The following is a 22,073-nucleotide window of genomic DNA, read 5'->3' on the forward strand; positions in this document are numbered from 1 at the left end:
TTCGCATGCACCCCTTGTCTCCACGCCGTGAGACACCCTCTCATCCTATTTCCTTTCAGCCTGTCCGTTTAAAAAAAAAAAAACAGTCCGCTTCTTCTCTCCCCTTTACGTAATGGACCCCTTTCTCTGCCCTCTTCTGCCCTTCGCTTGCACCCTCTGTCTCAACGCCGTGAGACACCCTCTCTTCCTATTTCCTTTCAGCCTGTCCGTTTTTTCTTTAAACAGTCCACTTCTTCTCTCCCCTCTACGTAATTGGCCCCTTTCTCTGCCCTCTTCTTTCCTTCACATCCATCCCCTGTCTCCCCGCCGTGAGACACCCTCTCTTCCTATTTCCTTTCTGCCTGTCTGTTCTTTTTTTTAAAAAACATTCCGCTTCTTCTCTCTCCTCTATGTAATGGGCACCTTTCTCCGCCCTCTTCTTTCCTTCTCATGCATCCCCTGTCACCGCACCGTGAGACACCCTCTCTTCCTATTTCCTTTCTGCCTGTCCGTTCTTTTTTTTAAAAAAACAGTCCGCTTCTTCTCTCCCCTCCACATAATGGGCCCCTTTCTCTGCCCTCTTCTTTCCTTCGCATGCACCTCCGTCTCCACGCTGTGAGACACCCTCTCTTCCTATTTCCTTTCAGACTGTCCGTTTTTTTTTTAAACAGTCCACTTCTTCTCTCTCCTCTACGTAATGGGCCCCTTTCTCCGCCCTCTCCTTTCCTTCTCATGCAGCCCGTCTCCATGCCTTGAGACACCCTCTCCTCGTATTTTCTTTCTGCCTGTCCATAGTTTTTTTTTTTAAAACAGTCCGCTTCTTCTCTCCCCTTTACGTAATGGACCCCTTTCTCTGCCCTCTTCTTTCCTTCGCATGCACCCCCTGACTCCACTCCACGCCGCGAGAGACCCTCTCTTCCTATTTCCTTTCAGCCCGTCGTGTTTTTTTTTATAACAGTCTGCTTTTTCTCTTCCGTCTACGTAATGCGCCCCTTTATCTGCCCTCTTCTTTCCTTCGCATAAACCCCTTGTCTCCACGCCGTGAGACACCCTCTCTTCCTATTTCCTTTCAGCCTGTCCATTTGTTTTTTAAAACAGTCTGCTTCTTCTCTCCCCTCTACGGAATGTGCCCCTTTCTCTGCCCTCTTCTTTCCTTCGCATGCACCCACTGTCTCCACGCCGTGAGACACCCTCTCTTCCTATTTCCTTTCAGCGTGTCCATTTTTTTAAAAAAACAGTCTGCTTCTTTTCTCCCCTCTACGTAATGGGCCCATTTCTCTGCCCTCTTCCTCCTTTCACGTGCACCCCGTCTCCATGCCGTGAGACACCCTCTCTTCCTATTTCTTTACAGCCAGTCCGTTTAAAAAAAAAAAAGTCCGCTTCTTCTCTCCTCTCTACGTAATGGACCCCTTTCTCTGCCCTCTTCTGCCCTTCGCTTGCACCCTCTGTCTCAACGCCGTGAGACACCCTCTCTTCCTATTTCCTTTCAGCCTGTCCGTTTTTTCTTTAAACAGTCCACTTCTTCTCTCCCCTCTACGTAATAGGCCCCTTTCTCTGCCCTCTTCTTTCCTTCACATCCATCCCCTGTCTCCACGCCGTGAGACACCCTCTCTTCCTATTTCCTTTCAGCGTGTCCATTTTTTTCTTTTAAACAGTCTGCTTCTTTTCTCCTCTCTACGTAATGGCCCCCTTTCTCTGCCCTCTTCTTCCTTCGCATGCACCTCCGTCTCCACGCTGTGAGACACCCTCTCTTCCTATTTCCTTTCAGACTGTCCGTTTTTTTTTAAACAGTCCACTTCTTCTCTCTCCTCTACGTAATGGGCCCCTTTCTCCGCCCTCTCCTTTCCTTCTCATGCACCCCGTCTCCATGCCTTGAGACACCCTCTCCTCGTATTTTCTTTCTGCCTGTCCGTAGTTTTTTTTTTAAAAACAGTCTGCATTTTCTCTCCCCTTTACGTAATAGGCCCCTTTATCTGCCCTCTTCTTTCCTTCGCATTCACCCCTTGTCTCCACGCCGTGAGACACCCTCTCATCCTATTTCCTTTCAGCCTGTCCTTTTAAATAAAATAAAAAATCCGCTTCTTCTCTCCCCTTTACGTAATGGGCCCCTTTCTCTGCCCTCTTCTTTCCTTCGCATGCACCCCCTGACTCCACGCCGCGAGAGACCCTCTCTTCCTATTTCCTTTCAGCGTGTCCATTTTTTTCTTTCAAACAGTCTGGTTCTTTTCTCCTCTCTACGTAATGGGCCCCTTTCTCTGCCCTCTTCTTCCTTCGCATGCACCTCCGTCTCCACGCTGTGAGACACCCTCTCTTCCTATTTCCTTTCAGACTGTCCGTTTTTTTTTAAACAGTCCACTTCTTCTCTCTCCTCTACGTAATGGGCCCCTTTCTCCGCCCTCTCCTTTCCTTCTCATGCACCCCGTCTCCATGCCTTGAGACACCCTCTCCTCGTATTTTCTTTCTGCCTGTCCGTAGTTTTTTTTTTAAAAACAGTCTGCATTTTCTCTCCCCTTTACGTAATAGGCCCCTTTATCTGCCCTCTTCTTTCCTTCGCATTCACCCCTTGTCTCCACGCCGTGAGACACCCTCTCATCCTATTTCCTTTCAGCCTGTCCTTTTAAATAAAAAAAAAAATCCGCTTCTTCTCTTCCCTTTACGTAATGGGCCCCTTTCTCTGCCCTCTTCTTTCCTTCGCATGCACCCCCTGACTCCACGCCGCGAGAGACCCTCTCTTCCTATTTCCTTTCAGCCTGTCGTGTTTTTTTTTTTTTTTATAACAGTCTGCTTTTTCTCTCCCGTCTACGTAATGGGCCCCTTTATCTGCCCTCTTCTTTCCTTCGCATGCACCCCTTGTCTCCACACCGTGAGACACCCTCTCATCCTATTTCCTTTCAGCCTGTCCGTTTTTAAAAAAAGCAGTCCGCTTCTTCTCTCCCCTCTACATAATGGACCCCTTTCTCTGCCCTCTTCTTTCCTTCGCATGCACCTCTTGTCTCCACGCCTTGAGACACCCTCTCTTCCTATTTCCATTCAGCCTGTCAGTTTTTTTTTAAACAGTCTGCTTCTTCTCTCCTCTCTACGTAATGGGCCCCTTTCTCCGCCCTCTTCTTTCCTTCTCATGCACCTCCGTCACCGCGCCGTGAGACACCCTCTCTTCCTATTTCCTTTCTGCCTGTCCGTTCTTTTTTTTTTTAAACAGTCCACTTCTTGTCTCCCCTCTACGTAATGGGACCCTTTCTCCGCCCTCTTCTTTCCTTCGCATGCACCCCTTGTCTCCACGCCGTGAGACACCCTCTCCTCCTATTTTCTTTCTGCCTGTCCGTATTTTTTTTTAAAAAACAGTCTGCTTTTTCTCTCCCCTTTATGTAATGGGCCCCTTTATCTGCCCTCTTCTTTCCTTCGCATGCACCCCTTGTCTCCACGCCGTGAGACACCCTCTCATCCTATTTCCTTTCAGCCTGTCCGTTTAAAAAAAAAAAAACAGTCCGCTTCTTCTCTCCCCTTTACGTAATGGACCCCTTTCTCTGCCCTCTTCTTTCCTTTGCATGCACCCCCTGACTCCACTCCACGCCGCGAGAGACCCTCTCTTCCTATTTCCTTTCAGCCCGTCGTGTTTTTTTTTATAACAGTCTGCTTTTTCTCTTCCGTCTACGTAATGCGCCCCTTTATCTGCCCTCTTCTTTCCTTCGCATGCACCCCTTGTCTCCACGCCGTGAGACACCCTCTCTTCCTATTTCCTTTCAGCCTGTCCATTTGTTTTTTAAAACAGTCTGCTTCTTCTCTCCCCTCTACGTAATGTGCCTCTTTCTCTGCCCTCTTCTTTCCTTCGCATGCACCCCCTGTCTCCACGCCGTGAGACACCCTCTCTTCCTATTTCCTTTCAGCGTGTCCATTTTTTTAAAAAAACAGTCTGCTTCTTTTCTCCCCTCTACGTAATGGGCCCATTTCTCTGCCCTCTTCCTCCTTTCACGTGCACCCCGTCTCCATGCCGTGAGACACCCTCTCTTCCTATTTCTTTACAGCCAGTCCGTTTAAAAAAAAAAAAGTCCGCTTCTTCTCTCCTCTCTACGTAATGGACCCCTTTCTCTGCCCTCTTCTGCCCTTCGCTTGCACCCTCTGTCTCAACGCCGTGAGACACCCTCTCTTCCTATTTCCTTTCAGCCTGTCCGTTTTTTCTTTAAACAGTCCACTTCTTCTCTCCCCTCTACGTAATTGGCCCCTTTCTCTGCCCTCTTCTTTCCTTCACATCCATCCCCTGTCTCCACGCCGTGAGACACCCTCTCTTCCTATTTCCTTTCAGCGTGTCCATTTTTTTTTTTTAAACAGTCTGCTTCTTTTCTCCTCTCTACGTAATGGGCCCCTTTCTCTGCCCTCTTCTTCCTTTCACATGCACCCCCTGTCTCCACGGCGTGACACACCCTCTCTTCCTATTTTCTTTCAGCCTGTCCGTTTTCTTTTTTTTTTTTTAACTGTTTATTGGTTTTATTGATAGCCAAATGGAATAAGTAGACAACACCTTATCAAGTCAATCAATACATTGCATGTGCATACGTTAAGTGAGGTGAATATCACAGATTCCCCACCCTCTCCGGCGTTCTACGCATCTCTAAATCCTTCATAGGGAACACACAGATATCTCCCCGGTATTTGTTCCACTTAGATCATTTCCGATCCCATTTTTGGGGGCACACTCTAGCCACAAAAACTTCTGACTCTGCCAACATGCATCTGTCAAGCTCCTTTGCCCACACCGAGATGGGTTCGCTCCCCCCAACCTCTTGCCTGTTCCCGTTTAACCAAAGTGTATCCCAGTGTGGTGAATTGTTGCTCTACTTCATTAATATCGGTGGCGTCCCATATATTCAGCAGCCCCAGTTGTGGAGTCAACACTATCTCCTTTCCTAAGGCTGTCTGCGTACATTCCAATACACCCTCCCACACCCTCCCACAGAACCCAAAAGGCAGGGCAGTTCCATAGAATATGATAGAAGGTGGCTTGATGACCACATCCCTTCAAACAAAGGTCATCTGGTCTGGATCCTATTTTTGCTAGGGTCATGTATGATCGATGAAGTATCCTGAGCTGGATAAGCCTAAATTTAAGCGGTATAGCCGCCACCCTGGGGGACATAAGAGCCAATTGCCAATCGTCATCACTTATCGGGCCTAGGTCGTCCTGCCATTTCTCTCTAAGCCTTGAGAAGGTGTTTGGCAAATTATTGATCAGCTTTTTATATGTGAGAGATATCGCGTTAGAGTGGAGGGGTCCATCCAGCAAGCGGTCTTCCAAAGGTGATGATTCCGGTATATCTGCTAGGGTCGGGAACGCCGAATGGATTGCGAGCCTTATTTGCAAATATCTATACAATTCTCCCTGGGCCAGGTGGTATTGGCTCTGCAGGTTTTCAAATGTGAGTATCGACCCCTTCTTGACCAGGTATTTTACTGCTGAAATACCTATTAGGGCCCACTTGTCAAATCCAGGCTGATAGCACAGCATGCCCAGCTTCTGCGTATACCATAGTGGCGCTGCCCTAGATAGGATACCCGCCCACCCCAAACGAGAATTTGCTGTGCGCCATATTTCGAGTGTATGTTGGGTGGGCCCGAAAAGTTGCTGCTTAGTCTTCCTATCTATGCAGACCCTCCAGGATTTCGCGATTTCGCGATTTGCAAAAAAATCGCGAAATCGGCAGTTTTGTAAAAATGCCGCGATTTTTACAAAACTGCCCGCGAAATTTCGGAAATGTGGTGAAACGTTTCCCCTGACAGAACTAATTAGGGTTAAAATGTTGTGAAATAATACTGTCACAGAATGTGCTGGATTATGCCACATAATTTGTCTTAAATTTTTTGCATAACTTGACTAAGTAGGTGTGGAAAAAGCGCGCTCTGTGGCACTGTAATATCCAGTCAGTGGCGGCAGTCCACCTTCGACAAGATGTAATGCCTCAGGTGTGCAGAACAACCTTTGCAAAAGTGGCAGAGCTTGTGTTTGTTTACTCATGTGGCTGTCAATCACAGCGGACGCTTTCTGCAAGATGTTGTTAGTGAATCATTGCTGAGCTTCAGACATTTCCTTTCATTCTTTGGTATGTATAAACATTTATGGGGGGCTAAATCTTCCATCAATTGGCAGAGTGGATATGCAGGCGCTCTAAGAAGGGGTGAAAAACAACAAACCTTTGTTAACATTTAAATGGTCTTTTAAAGACCTGTGAAGCACTCGGGTGCGGCTGCAATAATACAGACACTTGCCTACAGCAGCTCTAAAACTGTCTGTGTGTTTGCTGGGGAAGCTGTCTTGGCCCGGGCTGCACACGATGGTGGGGGAAGGGGGGGAGGGAGGGACTTTGAGCCCCACATGCTTTTTGACCCTGGAAGGTGCGAATACACATTGCATAATATGCCTCCCCTTTTAAAATGTGTAATTGCATTATGTTCCCAGGGCATGACAGGGCTCTCTGTGTCTCAATTTCCTACCTGAAACATTAGCACAGCCTATGTGTGTGCCAGGCTGCTTCTCGGTCCCCTTGCCGAGAGTATAAACATAGAGGCACTGCTGGCACCTGCTGTAGTATGTCCTCAAGTTTCCTGAAAACATGTAAAAGTGAACCCCTGGATAAAATGAAGGCAATCAGGTTTTACTTCATCTTGCTACATTCCTTGTAGTGAAGTTGAGAATAATAGCAGATGGTCTTGCCCTGGGCTCCACCCTTCGAGCTGGCAATGGGTTACATTCCTTAACAGCAGTGGCATCGTTATTATTGACTGAATCAACAGGTAATGGTTAAGGGTTATTCAGCTCACCAGCAAAAATAGCTACATAGCTACATCTTTCACAAGAAATGATTGACAGCCTGTCAACCCCATGGTATTGTGTCACTCAAGAGTGCCAGATAGCACCAGCAGAGCATACCTGCTGGCAGTAGGTATGCTGTAAGGGTAGTAACCTGCAGCTGTAGTCGCCGTGATTACTTGTTGCACCTGACAGAGCAAGGTGTCAGTTGAAGAGGCATTTGCGGCTGCTCCAGAGTCAGAAAGACATTACAGGAAGACTAGCAGAATTAGCTTGAGGGACAAATGTGACAGTATTAGTTTCCTTGGAAGTACACCTATCTGAATCAAGGCACTGTATGGTCCCACAAGATTGGGGGGGGCATCAGTGGCACCCTCAATTCTTCGAATTGACGTTGGTAGGTGATCAGAGGTGGGCAAGTTGAAATGGTACACTCTATTGCTTTTAGTCTACCATGAATGTGTCAAATAGTCTCTTGAGTGCTGGGTATGTACAGCATTTGTGATGTTGAAACTGACCTAACCTCTCCAACAGGTATCTTAACCCTGTAAGATATTTTAAAATGCAACCTCTATGTAACCAATTGAGTAACCTAGAAGGGATTTACTGTCACATTTGTCATCTGTTACCAATATCTTTGCAGCAAATAAAAAAAAAAATATATTATGTTGCTACCAATGTTGCGGGCATCAGTGGCACCCAAAATTGGCAAACGAGGGTGCCTGAGGAAGAGGTGTCCTGCCTCTCGGATCCGTAGGCAGCGATGCCCGACAGGGGTGCATACATGGGCACTAGAACATCCCAGGGAGAAATACAGCACACTCCCACAAGGTTAGGACTGGAGCTGTGCTTCCATAGAGCTGCAGACACTTTAAACATGCCTATTTCAAAGTGGAATACTCTGCTAAAACAGCTTCCATTGATTTCAGGCTGAAAATGAATGATTACGAGTAAAATAAAGTGCCGCAAAAATGCCGCTAAATTTCCATATTTGTGCCGCTAAATTTCCATATTTGTGCCGCTAAATTTGCTAATCCATGCCGCTATATCCTGGGGGGTCTGTCTATGGAGTAAAGGACCCCTAGGTAACCAGATCGATCCAACTGATATCTATCTAAGACGAATGCCGGGTCATCGGGGGGATGGTATATCCAATGGTTGACAGTCACCAACTGCGCCGCCGAGTAGTAAAGTTGCAGGTCAGGCAACGCTATGCCTCCGTCATACCAGCTCTTCGTCAATTTCTTCATCGCCACCCTAGCAGCTTTCCCATCCCACAGCAACGTGCGGAGTTTGCCCTCCACTGCTTTAAAATAGGAGTCTGGGACTTTGTGTGGGCAATTGTGGAGTGTATATATAGAAACCGGGGAAGGGCCAGCATTTTAAAGAGGGCAGCCCAACCCACCAGTGACAGAGGAAGGGACCTCCAGTGCTTAACGTCAGCGCGCAATTTCGCCTGTGGGGGAGCCAAGTTGGAACTGTAAAAAAGAACCGGATCCGAAGTGATAAAGACCCCCAGGTATTGAAACCCTTCCTCTGCCACCTCTATGGTACAGTGAGCCGGAAGTCGGGGGACCTGGCACCGCAACATGAACAAAGTGGATTTATGCCAGTTAATCGCATACCCAGAATATTTCCAGAAATTAGTGAAGATGTCCAACACTACTCGTAAAGACTTGTATGGGGAAGCTAGATATATCAGTATATCATCCGCATAAAGGGATATGCGATCCTCCACTCCATCTGCCCATCTCAATCCCCTCACCATACCATCACTTTTTTTTTTTTTTTTTTTTAATTATTTTTATTGCAGGAATCAGTAAATCGTTACATGATCGGCCAACATTATATCTCAAACCAAAGCATTGAAACACAGCCCCCCATCCCCCTCCGGGTGTTGCTTACACAGCCATTCAGCCCACAACCCTGGGGTCGGGCGGCGAAATTCAATGGGGGCTCCGGAGGATGTCGAGGTTGGCCCGGAAGATCCATTGTCCTTCATCTGCTTTTCTAAACAAGCCTATAACTCCAAAAGAACCCCCCACCCTCCAAACACCCCAATCCCAGGAAAACCCCTCCCCCCCCCCCGCCATCAGCGCGCGGTATCAACCGCAACCGGATCTTCTAGAGGACCCATAGGGAAAACCAATAAAGCTGAGAAGTGCAACCATCTAATGGGACTCGGGGCGCGCCGCTTCCTCACGTTCGGCGTCGCCGGGGGCGCAATAATCCCTAAGGGCCTGCACTAGCATCTCCCACTCCAGCGCTGTCTCCTCGGCCTTCTCATTACGCTGCCTCCAAGCTAGCTGGTATCTAAGCGTGCTCTCCCCTGCTGCCCACTTCAAAAATTCGCTGTGCCACCGGCTCCCTGTCGGGCCGGCCCGTGCCTTCCAGTTCCTGGTCACCTCCCGTTTAGCAAGGAGCAGCCCCAAATCAATGAATTTACTAGATATTTTATTCTTGGGGGTATGAGGGAACCAGTGCAGGAGACCCACCGCCGCATCCAACGAAAGGGATCGCCCCGTCGTCTCCTCCAGGGTCTTCCCCACTTCCTCCCAATAGGCCGACAGTCCCGGGCAGGCCCACAGCATGTGGAGAAGGTCCGCCTCCTGGGCCGGGCACCTGGGGCACTCCGCCGATGCCGTAGCAAAATATCGCCTGATTTTCACCGGGGTCAAATATGCTCTATGGAGCACATAATAATGGACTAATTGAAAGCGGGCGTGGCGTGTGCCCTTCCAGGCTCGCCGCACCAACTGAGCCCAGGTCGTCTCTGGGATCTCCCTGCCAATGTCCTCCTCCCATCGGTTTCTCAGGGTGGTGAGGGGAGCCAGCCCCTCGTTGAGCAGTCTACCGTAAAGGCAAGTGACCGCCCTTACCGTGCCCGCGGACATCATCACGTATTGGCACACCTGGGATAAAGGGGGTTCCGCCTGCCCGGACCGCCAGTGCGCCTGGATCGCTCGAACAAGGGCCGAGTGCAGAAAAAAGTCGCCGCGGGGAATCCCGAAGCGATCAATGAGCTCCTGGAATGGCAGGATCGTCCAGTCCTCATATAGATCACCGATGAGCTGCAGACCTGCGTCATCCCAGGTCGCCAAGCGCGACCAATCACCCTCATGGGGCAAAGCCGTTAGCATCCCCAGCGGTATTTCGGGTGCATACGGTGTTCGCTGGTGTCCCCGGGCGTGAGCTCGGTTCCAGCACAGGCGAACGGTCCGCTCCTCCATTGACAAGTCCTGCAAGGCCAATCGTTGCCTCATCACTATGAAGGAGAGAACATGCCTGGCCATACCCGTACCCCTCCTATCCTCGGGGCCCCGGAACTCCCGAGCGATCTCCTGGGTGAAGGTCTGGAGCTGCGCCGCTAAGTAATACTTTTCGAAGTCCGGCACCGCGAGCCCACCCTCCTCATTCGGCCTCATCAGGGTCTTGAGGGCCACCCGCCGGCGGCCCGAGCCCCAAAGGAATCCGACTATCAGTGACCGTAATAGTCGAAACGTGGTCGGTGGGATCCAGATCGGTAGTGTCCGGAAATAATATAACATCCGGGGGAGCGCCACCATTTTAAGCAGAGCAATCCGCCCTGCCACCGAGAGCGGCAGCGTGGCCCAAAAGCCCATACTGCCTCGAAGTGCCCGGATGCCCCGGGCAATGTTCCCATCGAGGAGGCCAGAGGGTTCATGATAAACATACACCCCTAGATATTTGAAGCAGTCGGGTTCCCATCTAATCTCCCTACTTAAAGCAGGTGTAGGGGTGCCCCTGCGAATCGGGAAAAGACAAGTCTTAGTCCAATTCACTCGGAGGCCCGAGACCTCCCCAAACTCCGTGAGCGCCGTCGCAGCTCCCTGTAGAGCAGCAAGCGGGTCTTCTAGGAAGAGCAACAGGTCGTCTGCGTATAGTGAGACGTAGTGCGGGCCCGACAGGGTCCATAGGCCCGCGTAATGGGCCCCCGACCGGAGATGCAACGCAAGAGGCTCCACCGCCAGCGCAAAGAGCAGTGGGGACAGCGAGCAGCCCTGCCTCGTGCCCCGTTCCACCGGGTATCGTGAGGAAATCAGCGGTCCCGCCCGGACCCTGGCCGACGCCGAGGCGTACAGCACCCTGGTCCATCTGACGAAACCCTCCCCGAGGCCGAACCTCCGCAACACAGTGCAAAGGTAGTCCCATTCCAGGCTATCAAAAGCCTTCTCTAAGTCCACTGATAGGACAACCGGGCACGGGGCGTCTACAAGCGGTTCCCCAAGCAGGCGGCACAACCTGCGAATGTTCATGGTCGTGTTACGCCTGGGGATAAAGCCAGCCTGGTCCTCATGCACCAAGGAACTCATGTGCCCAAGCAGCCTCGTGGCTAAGATGCTGCTCAGTATTTTATAATCCACCGTCAGCATCGATAAGGGACGGTAGGACCCCGGATCGGATGAGTCCCTGCCGGGCTTGAGGAGCGGGACCACCAAGGCCTCACACATCGAGCCTGGAAGACGCCCCAGCCTCCTCGCCTCTTTATATACCACCAACAGCCTAGGGGCTAGGAGGTCGGCATAGGCCGCGTAGAACTCTACAGGAAGCCCGTCCAGGCCCGGGGTCTTATTTCTCGCCATCTTTTTAATGGCGCTACGGATCTCTCCCAGTTCTATGTCGGCCCCCAAGGTTTTCGCCACCTCCTGCTCCATTGGTCGAATCTCTAGGGGCCGTAAATAATTATCTAGCAGGTCAGGGTCTCGGCCAGAGCGACTACGGTATAAGCACTCATAGTATTGCCGGTAGCAGCTCAGAATCGCAGGCTGAGTATACACCAGGGTTCCGTCCGCCCTACGCATGGACGTTGTCAGTGAAGTCTGCCGCGTAGGGTTGGCCAGCCAAGCCAACAGCGCGCTCGACCTATCCCCCTCTGCGATGGACCGAACCGTATAGGCTTTATAGTCAAAACAGCGGAGCCGTTCGACCTCCGCCGCCACCGCCTCTCTCGCCTCCGCCGTGCGTACCTGTAAGTCTGGGCGCCCTGGGCGGCGTAATTCCAACTCGCGGAGTTTCCGATCCGCTGTCTCCAGGTCTGCGAGGATAACTCGCCGCACCCCGACCTGTTTAGAAATGCAGTACCCCCTCACCACCACCTTAAAAGCGTCCCACTCTAACGCTCTTGTGCTCGCGGTGCCACCGTTGGACGCGAAGTACTCCGAGATCGTGTCACCCAGACCCGCCTTGAAGACACTGTCCTCAAGGGTCTCGGGACGCAATTTCCAGGTGGGCACCGCTGGTACCCCGGGAAACCAGCGAAGGTCCAACAAGAGGGGGTTATGATCAGAAATGGTTCTGGTCAAATATTCAGACCGGACCGCCGCCGAAACCAATTCGGGCGAGCCAAGAAATCCGTCCAGTCGAACGTGCAATTCATGGAGGCTCGAGAAGTAGGAGTAGTCCCTAGTTGTGGGGTGTTGCGCCCTCCAAATGTCCGTTAGACCCCAGTGAGTCTGCCAGTCCCGACGGTCCCTAGCCAAACGACGAACCGGAGAGTCAGGGAGGGGTGGGTGCGAGCGGTCATTGTCTACATCCACTACAGAATTGAAGTCTCCACCCAGCAGGATGGGCCCGGAGAGGCAGTAGGCCAGCGAGCCCGATAACCTGGAAAGGAAGGCAGTCTGGTCGACATTAGGAGCATACACACAGCAAACGTTTAGGTCTCTCCCTCCCAAAGTCCCCGAAATGGCCACATAGCGCCCCTCTGGATCTATCACTGTGTTCGTGACTTGGAAGGGGACCCCAGCCCTAACCCAAATCAGCGCCCCTCTGGCATACGCGGAGTACGAGGTGCAAAAGACCTGCCCTCTCCATCTACGCTGTAGCGCCGCCCCTTCCGCCTTGTTCAGATGGGTTTCCTGTAGCAGCGCCATTTGTATCCCCCTACGCACTAAATAAGCGTGGACCTTGTGACGCCTGGACATTTTATGAAGCCCCCGTACGTTCCAAGTAACACATTTCAGATTGGCAACCTCAGCCGTTGTCCCATATCAGTCTCGCAAAGTCTCCCCAGCTGGGTCCCAACCATGCAAGGACATCTATCCTCACAGCACTGATGGCGGCAATTTTCCCCAACCAAAACTGAACAACCCAAAAATTAATCAACTCCCCATCCACCCTCCCCAGAACAGGACCCAAATAGCACCATCTAGTTCCCATCCAAACCATACCCGCTAACAACCCACTACACCCTACTAATCCTGCAGTCGCCACCACAGGAAGGCCTTAAGGGCCAGGTGCGGGCTGGACGGAGGCAATGGGCCCTCGTCGCCCAGGCCACCAGGACTAGAGCAAGCCCAAAACAATATCACGAAAAGAACCCCCCAGGGGGCCAGTCCAGGGCACCCCACCCATCCTACCCCGATAGACAGCAACTCTTACCGTCCCCCGCCATCCCCCCGCCGGGCCCCCACCCAAACTGAAGAAGCACACCCTGCTACCCCTGTCCATCTAGTATGTCCTCCACCGATTGTGGTGTGATCTCCGGCATATGACCACTGTCCGGCACAGATCCCTCGGAGTCCGTTGAACCCCCCTCGTCACCCGGGACCCCTTCCTCCACAGTGGCATCGTCCCGCGACCCAGACAGCGCCGTCAGCACCTCCAGCACTCCCCTCCGCTCCGTCGATGTCTCCACAGTTGAGGGACCCCCCGATCGGCCCCCACGACCTCGAGGCCTCTTGGATCTCCGCCTCTGTCCCGGCTCTGCCATCCGTCGAGGCGAGGAGCCGGGCCCACCTTTCCCCGCTCTATATAGTTCGAGCCAGTGACAAACGTCCTCTGGGGTGTCGAAGAACTGGGTCTTGTCATCGACAATTACGCGGAGCCTCGCCGGGTAGAAGAGCGAGTACTGGATGCCCTCGCTCCGGAGCTCGCGCTTGACCGCCAGGAAGGAGAACCGTCTGCGTTGAGTCTCATAGGTGTAATCCGGGAAGATGTTCACCTGGCTGTTCGCCACTTTGAATGGCCCGTTGTGTCTGGCGGCATTGAGGATCAGGTCCCTATCCCTGAAGTGCAACAACCGCGCCACCACCGGCCGCGGGGCACGGCCCTGCTGCGGCGGCCTTGCCGGGACTCTATGGGCACGCTCCAGGGTGTAGAAGGAGGACAGACCCTCCGGGGCCACCGTGTCGCGGAGCCAGGCCTCCAGATACGCCACCATGTCGCCATCCTCGATCTTTTCCGGTAGGCCTACCACACGAATGTTGTTCCTCCTGTTACGGCCTTCCGCATCCTCCGCTCTCTGCTCGAGGACCGTGATCCGGGATAAGGCCTCTTTCACTTCCGCGGCCAGGGTGCGCTGTGCCGGCTCCAAGGTTTTCACCGAGCCCTCCACTTCCTTGACCCGGTCCGACAGTTTGCCGTGGTCCGCTCTAAGGAGACCCAGGCTCGTCACCACCTGGGCAATGTCCTGCTGGAGGGCCGAGCGCGTGGTCGCTATTGCCTCCAAAACGCGGTCGAATTGCTGCTGCAGAGGTGCACCGCCGGCCTCCTCTGGGCCCCCGCGTTCCTCCTTGTCCTGGGTCTCCAGGTCCGAGACGACCGGGGCAGTCCCCTTGGCGCCTCTAGGTTTCCCCATGTCGTCGGCCGCTCTCCGTCCGGGCCCCGGAGCAGGCGTCACCGAATGTCGGCACCGGCTACGACTCCCTCGGGTGCTAGGCCTCAGGTCGAGTGCCGGAGATCCCCGTCTCCAGGGCCCGTTGGATCGTCCCAGCCGCGGCCCGTGCCACCACCGTGTCGTCCGGGGGCACCGCGGAGGAGGCGGGGACAATCGTCGCCGGGCCGGGCAGGCCCACACGGCCGACCGAGTCCCGGAGCGAGTGTCACCAGCTCTATCGGATAACTCGCGGCTCCAAAGGGTTGCGCCTCCCATGGGAGTGGGTCAGCCAGGAGAAAGTAGCCAAGTGCGATGCGGGGAGTGGGGCCACCGTCGGGATCCCCAGTTATCCCCGCGTGGGATCCGCTATGGCGAGGGCATCCGTTCATCCGAGTGTAATCCCCAGGGAAAGAGACCACTCTGACCGATGTCCAGCTTCAATCCCCACCGGGAGATTGCCGAGCAGGGGGCGCCCCGCCGTCAGCGACGGTCCTCCAGTCTATCGGATCCGGCCAAGGGGACAAAGAAGTCCGGGCGCCATGTTGGGTCACACTCCGCAGTTCCCTTAACTGCGATTTTCACCGTGTCACCGCTCTTGCCGATCGCGCCGGGGGCCCCGGCAGGCCTCCGTCGGGCTGGTCACCAAAATGCGGGGGTCGGGGTGCCCCGCAGCCGCCGATTTACAGGATAATCACGGGCTCAGTCCCGGAGCCGAGCTCTCAGGCGACCATCGCCATCGGCGCCCAAGCCACGCCCCCTCACCATACCATCACGGCGCACCCACGCCACCAGGGGTTCCAAAAGGAGAGACAATATCAGCGGGGACAGCGGACACCCCTGTCTGGTACCTCTTTGTAGGCCAAAAGTCCGGGACGTGTAGCTGTTGACCCTTCCTTGCCCCATCAAGTCACTATAGCGGAGCTTCACCCAGGCTATAAATTTAGGGCAGAGTCCCACCTTTTCGAGGACTGCAAACAGATACGGCCACTCTATTGAATCGAATGCCATTGAGGCATCGAGAGATAGCACTGCCGCATCTTCTGCGATACAGTTCCTGCGGGCCATCACATTATATATCTGAAAGAAACACATTAGTTAGATTCCTCACCTTAGAATATCCCCAGGCGTCAGGCTGGATCCGGAAAGATTTTTCGTCAGCAATACCATTGCGCGTCGCTAGGCGTCGTCTGCGGCTCCGCGTCCGTCGTCGGCATCGTGATCCCCAGGATGACGTCGTCGGAGTACTTAGACGCCGCGCTGACGTCAGTTCTTCTTTTTTCCGCGCCAGTAAGCGCCGATCCGGGAAGAGCATACCCTTTTAGTCATTTTTTTACTAAACTTTTTTGAACTCTTTTGGTTCCATTCTTCGTCGACCTCGACTCTGGTGCCGATAGGGATGCCTGGCTTCAAAGCTTGTGACACCTGTCACTGAATGATGTCGGTCACAGATCACCACCGCCGGTGCCTCTATTGCCTTGGGGCCGACCACGATGCCGAGTCGTGCCTCGACTGCCGGGCCTAGATGTCGAAGGCTAGGCGGGAGCGGTCCCGCAAGCTGCTCGAGTTCCGGCCGAGGAGGAGGTAGAGGGACCGGTCGCGGAGCCGCAGCCATCACCGCTCGCCGGGGTCGAAGTCTTCGCGATCCGGTAAGTCGAAGCATAGTAAGAAGTCGAAGAGGCAACATCGCTCTTCGAACTCCCCTCGCCGGTTGCGCGACTCGGCTGAGGGTTCGGGTGGCAGCACCCGCGCGGCTCCGTCGGAGCTGCAGGAGTCCCGTCTGACCCCATACCCTCCGGTCCCTGGGTCTGACGCGACTCCGGCGGAGGTCAGGGACTTCCTCGCGGCCATGAGGATCCTGGCTCCACCATCGACGCCTGCCGGCGCAACTTTGGGCCCCGCAAGCTCGACTGGGAGGCCCAGCGAGCCGGCGGCTCTGGCCCCGGCGCCGTCATCGACACCGGTCCCAACGCCGCAGGCCCCCGGGGGATCCAGGCCTGGATCCCAGTCGGCACCGGTCGACCTCATGACCCCTCCGCTGGCGCCGACTCCTCCGGTGCCGCCCCCGGCGCCGCCTTCGGACGACGCCGTTCCCCGGTTTAGTCCCAGTCCGGACCCGGCATCGGAGCGGCGCCGCACGGCGCCGCATCCGACGCCGATGGGTAACAGATTCATCTTCCGTCCAGCTCCGATCCTTCCACCTGTATACCAGGAATCGGATGACGGTGATGACTGGGAGGGGTCTGAGGACCCTTTGGCCCGGTAGGGCCAGTTATCTCAGGACTGGGCAGACGAACTGGGGGATGCCAGTGGTCTTGACACCTCCCCTGACACTGGCTTCATCTCTCCTCTGACCGTGGCTTCGGAGGAAGGTGCTAAATTTTCTGTGGAGCTGCGCAAGGCGGCCAAAGCCCGTGGGCTAGAGTTGCCTGCGGTGGCCATGAGGACTAATCTCCTCACTGAAGTGCTTCAACAGTCAGCAAGCTCCTCGGAGCCTCTGCTGCAGTTCAATGAAGCACTGAGTGACGTTCTGAAGGGCACCTGGTCCAAGCCCTCCACAGTTCCTCCTGTGGACCGAAACGTGGCCCGGCGCCACCGCCCTGCACCGGGCGACCCCAGTTTTCTGTCCATGCACCCCACGCCCGAGAGCCTGGTTATCCAGGCCTCTACCTCCCAGACTTCCCGTCCGCTCCCCCGGATCGGGAATCCAAAAGTTTGGAACAGTTTGGGAAGAAACTGTTCTCCTCCCTTAGTTTGGGGTTGCGGTCTATCAACACTGCGTGCCTTTTGGACCGTTACTCCCACTCCCTGTGGGATACGGTGGAGGACTTGCTGCCCCAGTGTCCGGAGGAGGCCCGGACACGGCTCCCCCAGGCTCTTGCCGAGGGGAGGGATGCTATCCGATGTGGACTGGACACAACGGACTCGCTAGGCAAGGCAATGGCGACCACGGTGGCGATTCATCGCCACGCCTGGCTGAGGTCCACGAGTTTCTCCGGGGATGTCCAGGGCACCCTCATGGACATGCCCTTTGATGGCAGTCGCCTTTTTGGCGACAAAGCGGATAGTGCGCTGGAGCGCTTTAAGGACTCCAGGGCTACGGCCAAGTCCTTGGGCCTCTCGGCCCCGTGCCTGCAAACTTCCGCTTTTCGTCCCTTTCGTGGCCAGGGAAGGGGCGCCCCCTCACGTCCGTCTAGCCACAGGCCACAGAACCAACTTCAACGCGGTCGGGGACGTGGATTCTGCCGAGGCGGAGCAGGGGGACAACGAGCCGGTCCGTCCACATCTACCCCAGCAGCATCCACCTCAAAGCCCTCCTAGTCCGAGCTTTCAGGCCCATTCCACACCAGTGGGAGGCAGAGTTTGCCATCACCTGCTCCACTGGCCTACCATCCCATCAGACAGGTGGGTGCTGCAAATCGTCCTAAGGGGCTACTCCCTCCCCTTCGAGGCTACCCCTCCAGCCATGCCACCGCCGTGCCACCGGATTTCGGGGGATCACTTGCAACTTCTTCAGGAGGAAGTTACGGCCCTCTTGGCCAAGGGGGCCATCGAGCGCGTTCCTGGTCCAGAAGTAGGTTGTGGTTGTTATTCCCACTACTTTCTGGTTCCCAAGAAGGGCAAAGGAGGCCTATGCCCTATCTTGGACCTCAGGAGCGTCAACGCCTTCCTCCGGAAGGAGAAGTTCAAGATGCTCACCTTAGCTCAGGTTCTGGCTGCCCTAGAGACTGGATGGTAGCGTTGGACTTGCAGGACGCTTATTTCCACATCCCCGTCCTGCCGGCCCACCGGCGTTACCTGCGGTTCACGTTGGGCCAAGAGCATTTTCAGTTTACCGTGCTCCCCTTTGGCCTCACCAGTGCCCCTCGGGTGTTCACGAAAAAGATGGCAGTGGTCGCAGCTCATCTGCGCAGATTAGGGGTTCCAGTCTTCCCCTATCTCGACGACTGGTTGTTGAAGGCGGGCTCGCCCCAGGCAGTCGTCTCCCACCTCCAGACTACGGCCGACCTCTTGCATTTGCTGGGGTTCTCCATCAATGTGCCGAAGTCGCATCTGGGTCCCTCCCAGAAGCTCCTCTTCATCGGAGCGGTTCTGGACTCGGCGCAGTTACGGGCCTATCCTCCGGAACAGCGGGTCAGGGATATTCAGGCTCGGATTCCCATCTTTCGGCCTCTATCCCGGGTTTCGGTCAGGTTGGTGCTGCAGCTTCTGGGTCGGATGGCCTCCTGCATCCTGTTGATGCATCACGCCAGATGGCGGATGCGGGCTCTGCAGTGGGACCTGAAGTTTTAGTGGGCCCAGCATCGGGGCAACCTGTCCGACCATGTCTTGATCTCGGAGGGCACTGCAAGACCGTTGCAGTGGTGGCTCACGGACCGCGATTGGGTCAGTGGCAGATCCCTCTCCCTACCACAACCGGAGCACGTAGTATTGACAGATGCGTCCCTCCTGGGATGGGGGGGCCACATGGGAGAGGCGGAGATCAGAGGCCTCTGGTCTCTGGCGGATTCCCGGCTCCATATCAACCTTCTGGAGCTGAGGGCGATCCGACTTGCACTGAAGGCATTCCTTCCCTCTGTCCGGGGAAGTGTAGTGCAGGTGTTCACGGACAACACCACCGCCATGTGGTACTGCAACAAACAGGGCGGGGTGGGGTTGTGGACCCTTTGTCAGGAGGCTTTGCGCCTCTGGACATGGCTGGAACATCAGGGCATCACCCTTGTGGTTCAACATCTGGCGGGCTCTCTGAACGCCAGAGCAGACGAACTCAGCCGCCGGTGCATGATGGATCACGAATGGCATCTGAACTCGATGTGATGCAAGGCCTCTTTCGGCAGTGGGGAGAGCCTTGGTTAGATCTATTCGCCACCGAAGAGAATGTGCAATATCAGCAGTTCTGCACGTTGGAGTTTCCAAGGCGGCACTCGCTCGGAGATGCTTTTCGTCGCGAGTGGAGTTGCAGTCTGTTGTACGCCTTTCCGCCTATACCACTTCTGCCCAGAGTGCTGAAGAAGATCAGGCGCGACCGGGCCCAAGTCATCCTGGTGGCTCCGGATTGGGCACGAAGATACTGGTATCCCGAACTACTCAGTCTGTCGATCGATCCCCCGATACGACTGCCTCTTCAGGAGGACCTTCTGTCGCAGCAGCAGGGGACGGTCCTCCACCCGAACCTGTCCAGCCTCTACCTCCATGCGTGGAGATTGAGCGGCGGCAGTTGATGCCATTTGACTTGCCTCCCGAAGTCTGTAATGTTATTCTGGCAGCCAGACGTCCCTCCACAAAATGGGTATACGCCTGTAGGTGGAACAAATTTGTGGCATGGTGCACAGCAAAGGCTGTGGATCCCCTTTCCGCCCCTCTTTCTGAGGTTCTCCTCTTTCTTCTTTCTATGGCCCAGCAGGGCTCTGCTCTGGGCACCCTTAAAGGATATCTTTAAGCTATTTCTGCTTTCTTACGGCTTCCTGATCAGCCTTCTCTTTTCAAATCCCCTGTTTCTCGATTCTTTAAGGGCATTACTCACATGTTTCCTCCTGTCCCTTTCTTAATGCCTCAGTGGGATGTGAATCTGGTATTGACGTTTCTAATGTGCGCTCCCTTTGAGCCACTTCATATGTCCCCTTCGTCTGTTGACGCTTAAAACTGCTTTCCTGGTTGCCAACACCTCTGCTAGAAGGGTGAGTGAGCTCCAGGCTCTCTCTTCTAAACCTCGTTTCCTTTCTGTCCATCCGGACAAAGTTGTTCTCAGGACTCGTCCTTCCTTTCTCCCTAAGGTGGTGACTGCCTTTCACATCGGATAGTCTGTTATGCTGCCCACCTTCTTTCCGCCTCCCTCGAAAGAGGAAGAGAAGCTCCACCGTCTGGACCCAAAATGAGCACTGTCCTTCTATCTGAACCGCACCAAACAGTTCCGGGTGGACGACCAACTCTTTGTTGGCTACGTGGGCGCTAAGAAGGGGCGGGCGGTGCACAAGCGAACCATCTCTCGGTGGGTCGTTTTGTGTATCAAGACCTGTTACTCCTTAGCTAAAAAGGAACCTCCTGTAGGGCTGAGGGCCCATTCCACTCGGGCTACAGGGGACGACCACTGCCCTGGGCCGGGGAGTCCCCTTGCAGTACATTTGTCAGGCAGCAGCGTGGGCCTCGCTGCACACGTTTGCCAAACACTATTGCCTGGACAGCCAAGTCCGGAGAGAGACGGCTTCTTTGGCCGTTCTGTTCTCCAGGACTTTCTGGTGTGATCTTGGTTCGCAGACCCACCACCGGGGTTGGAATTGCTGGGGTATCTATTCTAAGGTGAGGAATCTAACTAACGTGTTTCTTTCAGATGAACAAGTTACTTACCTTAGGTAACGATATATCTGTAAGAAACATTAGTTAGTTAGATTCCTCACCGACCCACCCATCCTCCCCGTTCTGCGAACCGATATCTAGGGTTGAGGTCATCCCTTTCAGGGCCCTAGAATTTTTTGGCACCAGTGTCGATCTCTTGCATGGCTCTGCGTTCCTGGTGCGGAAAGCTATGTACAAGAACTGACGTCAGCGCGCGAGGGCGGCGTCTAAGTACTCCGACGACGTCATCCCGGCGATCACGACGCCGACGGCGGACGCAGAGCCCAGTGGCGGTCCGTCCATTGGGGGCATTGGGGCGTTGCCCCCCCGCCCGCGCCCCGTGCCTGCAGCTTCCTCGGCGTCTCTGAACTTAAGTAAACTCTCAGTTTACTTACGTTCAGAGACGCTGAGGGAGAACTGTCAGTCAGTATGACGTTGGACCGCCCACCCCCTTCAGAGTCTGAAGGGGGTGGGCGGTCTGGCGTCATGTTGACTGACAGGCAGCCAGCAGCACACAAGTGCGCATGAGTGGGGACGGAGGGCGATTTTTGCACCGTGCCCAGTCATGCGCACTTGTGTTTACAAAGGCTTGCGCATGCCCATTAGGAGAGCGAGGGTTGAGCCAAGGCTCAAACCTCGGTCTCCAATGGGTAGGCGGGCGGAGCGTAAGCCTGCTCTAAGCCAATCCTGGTGCTGCTCCAGCACCAGGATTGGCTGAGAGGGGTCTTGCAATGCATGCCAGCATGGGCTGTTCCAGTGAGTAGGCGCCAGAAGTAACGGAAACGGACACGAGGCGGCGCGGACGGTGGACCCGGACCTGCTCAGGACAGGTTGGATTTAATTTTAAAAAACGTCGCCACCCCGCGCGACACCCCCCCCCCCCACGACACAAGCCGCGACTGCTATTGATAATATAAACTGCCTGATTTGATAATTGAGTTAATTTACATCCGAGAAAAGGCTCTGGGAGTTCTCAGAAGCTTATATTTACATCTGTAACATTGATATTTTATCTACGTGTAATCAAATAAAAACATCATCACCTCCACAATGATTTAACTCACTTTGATTTTTCGAAGAAGTGTTCTGTTTTTTTTCTTCTCTGTCTTTTTCTGCTGTTCAGATGTAGTAGCATGCAATTCCAGAGTGGCAGGCATTTCCTGGATTTTCCAACTTGTAAAAACTGGCAGGAGGGCGTTCCTAATACCAGCTATATGATATTAGGATAAATATATCCAGCTTCCTGTGACCTTAAAGAACCCTGCGCTCTGCTAGTCCTTCCGTTGCTCACGTGAGGGTTTTGAGTAGTCTGGTACTTACAGTCGTACAACATGGAGCAAGGTGGCC

The sequence above is a fragment of the Triturus cristatus genome, chromosome 1_1 (assembly GCF_964204655.1).
Source record: "Triturus cristatus chromosome 1_1, aTriCri1.1, whole genome shotgun sequence".
In the NCBI taxonomy this organism is placed as follows: domain Eukaryota; kingdom Metazoa; phylum Chordata; class Amphibia; order Caudata; family Salamandridae; genus Triturus; species Triturus cristatus.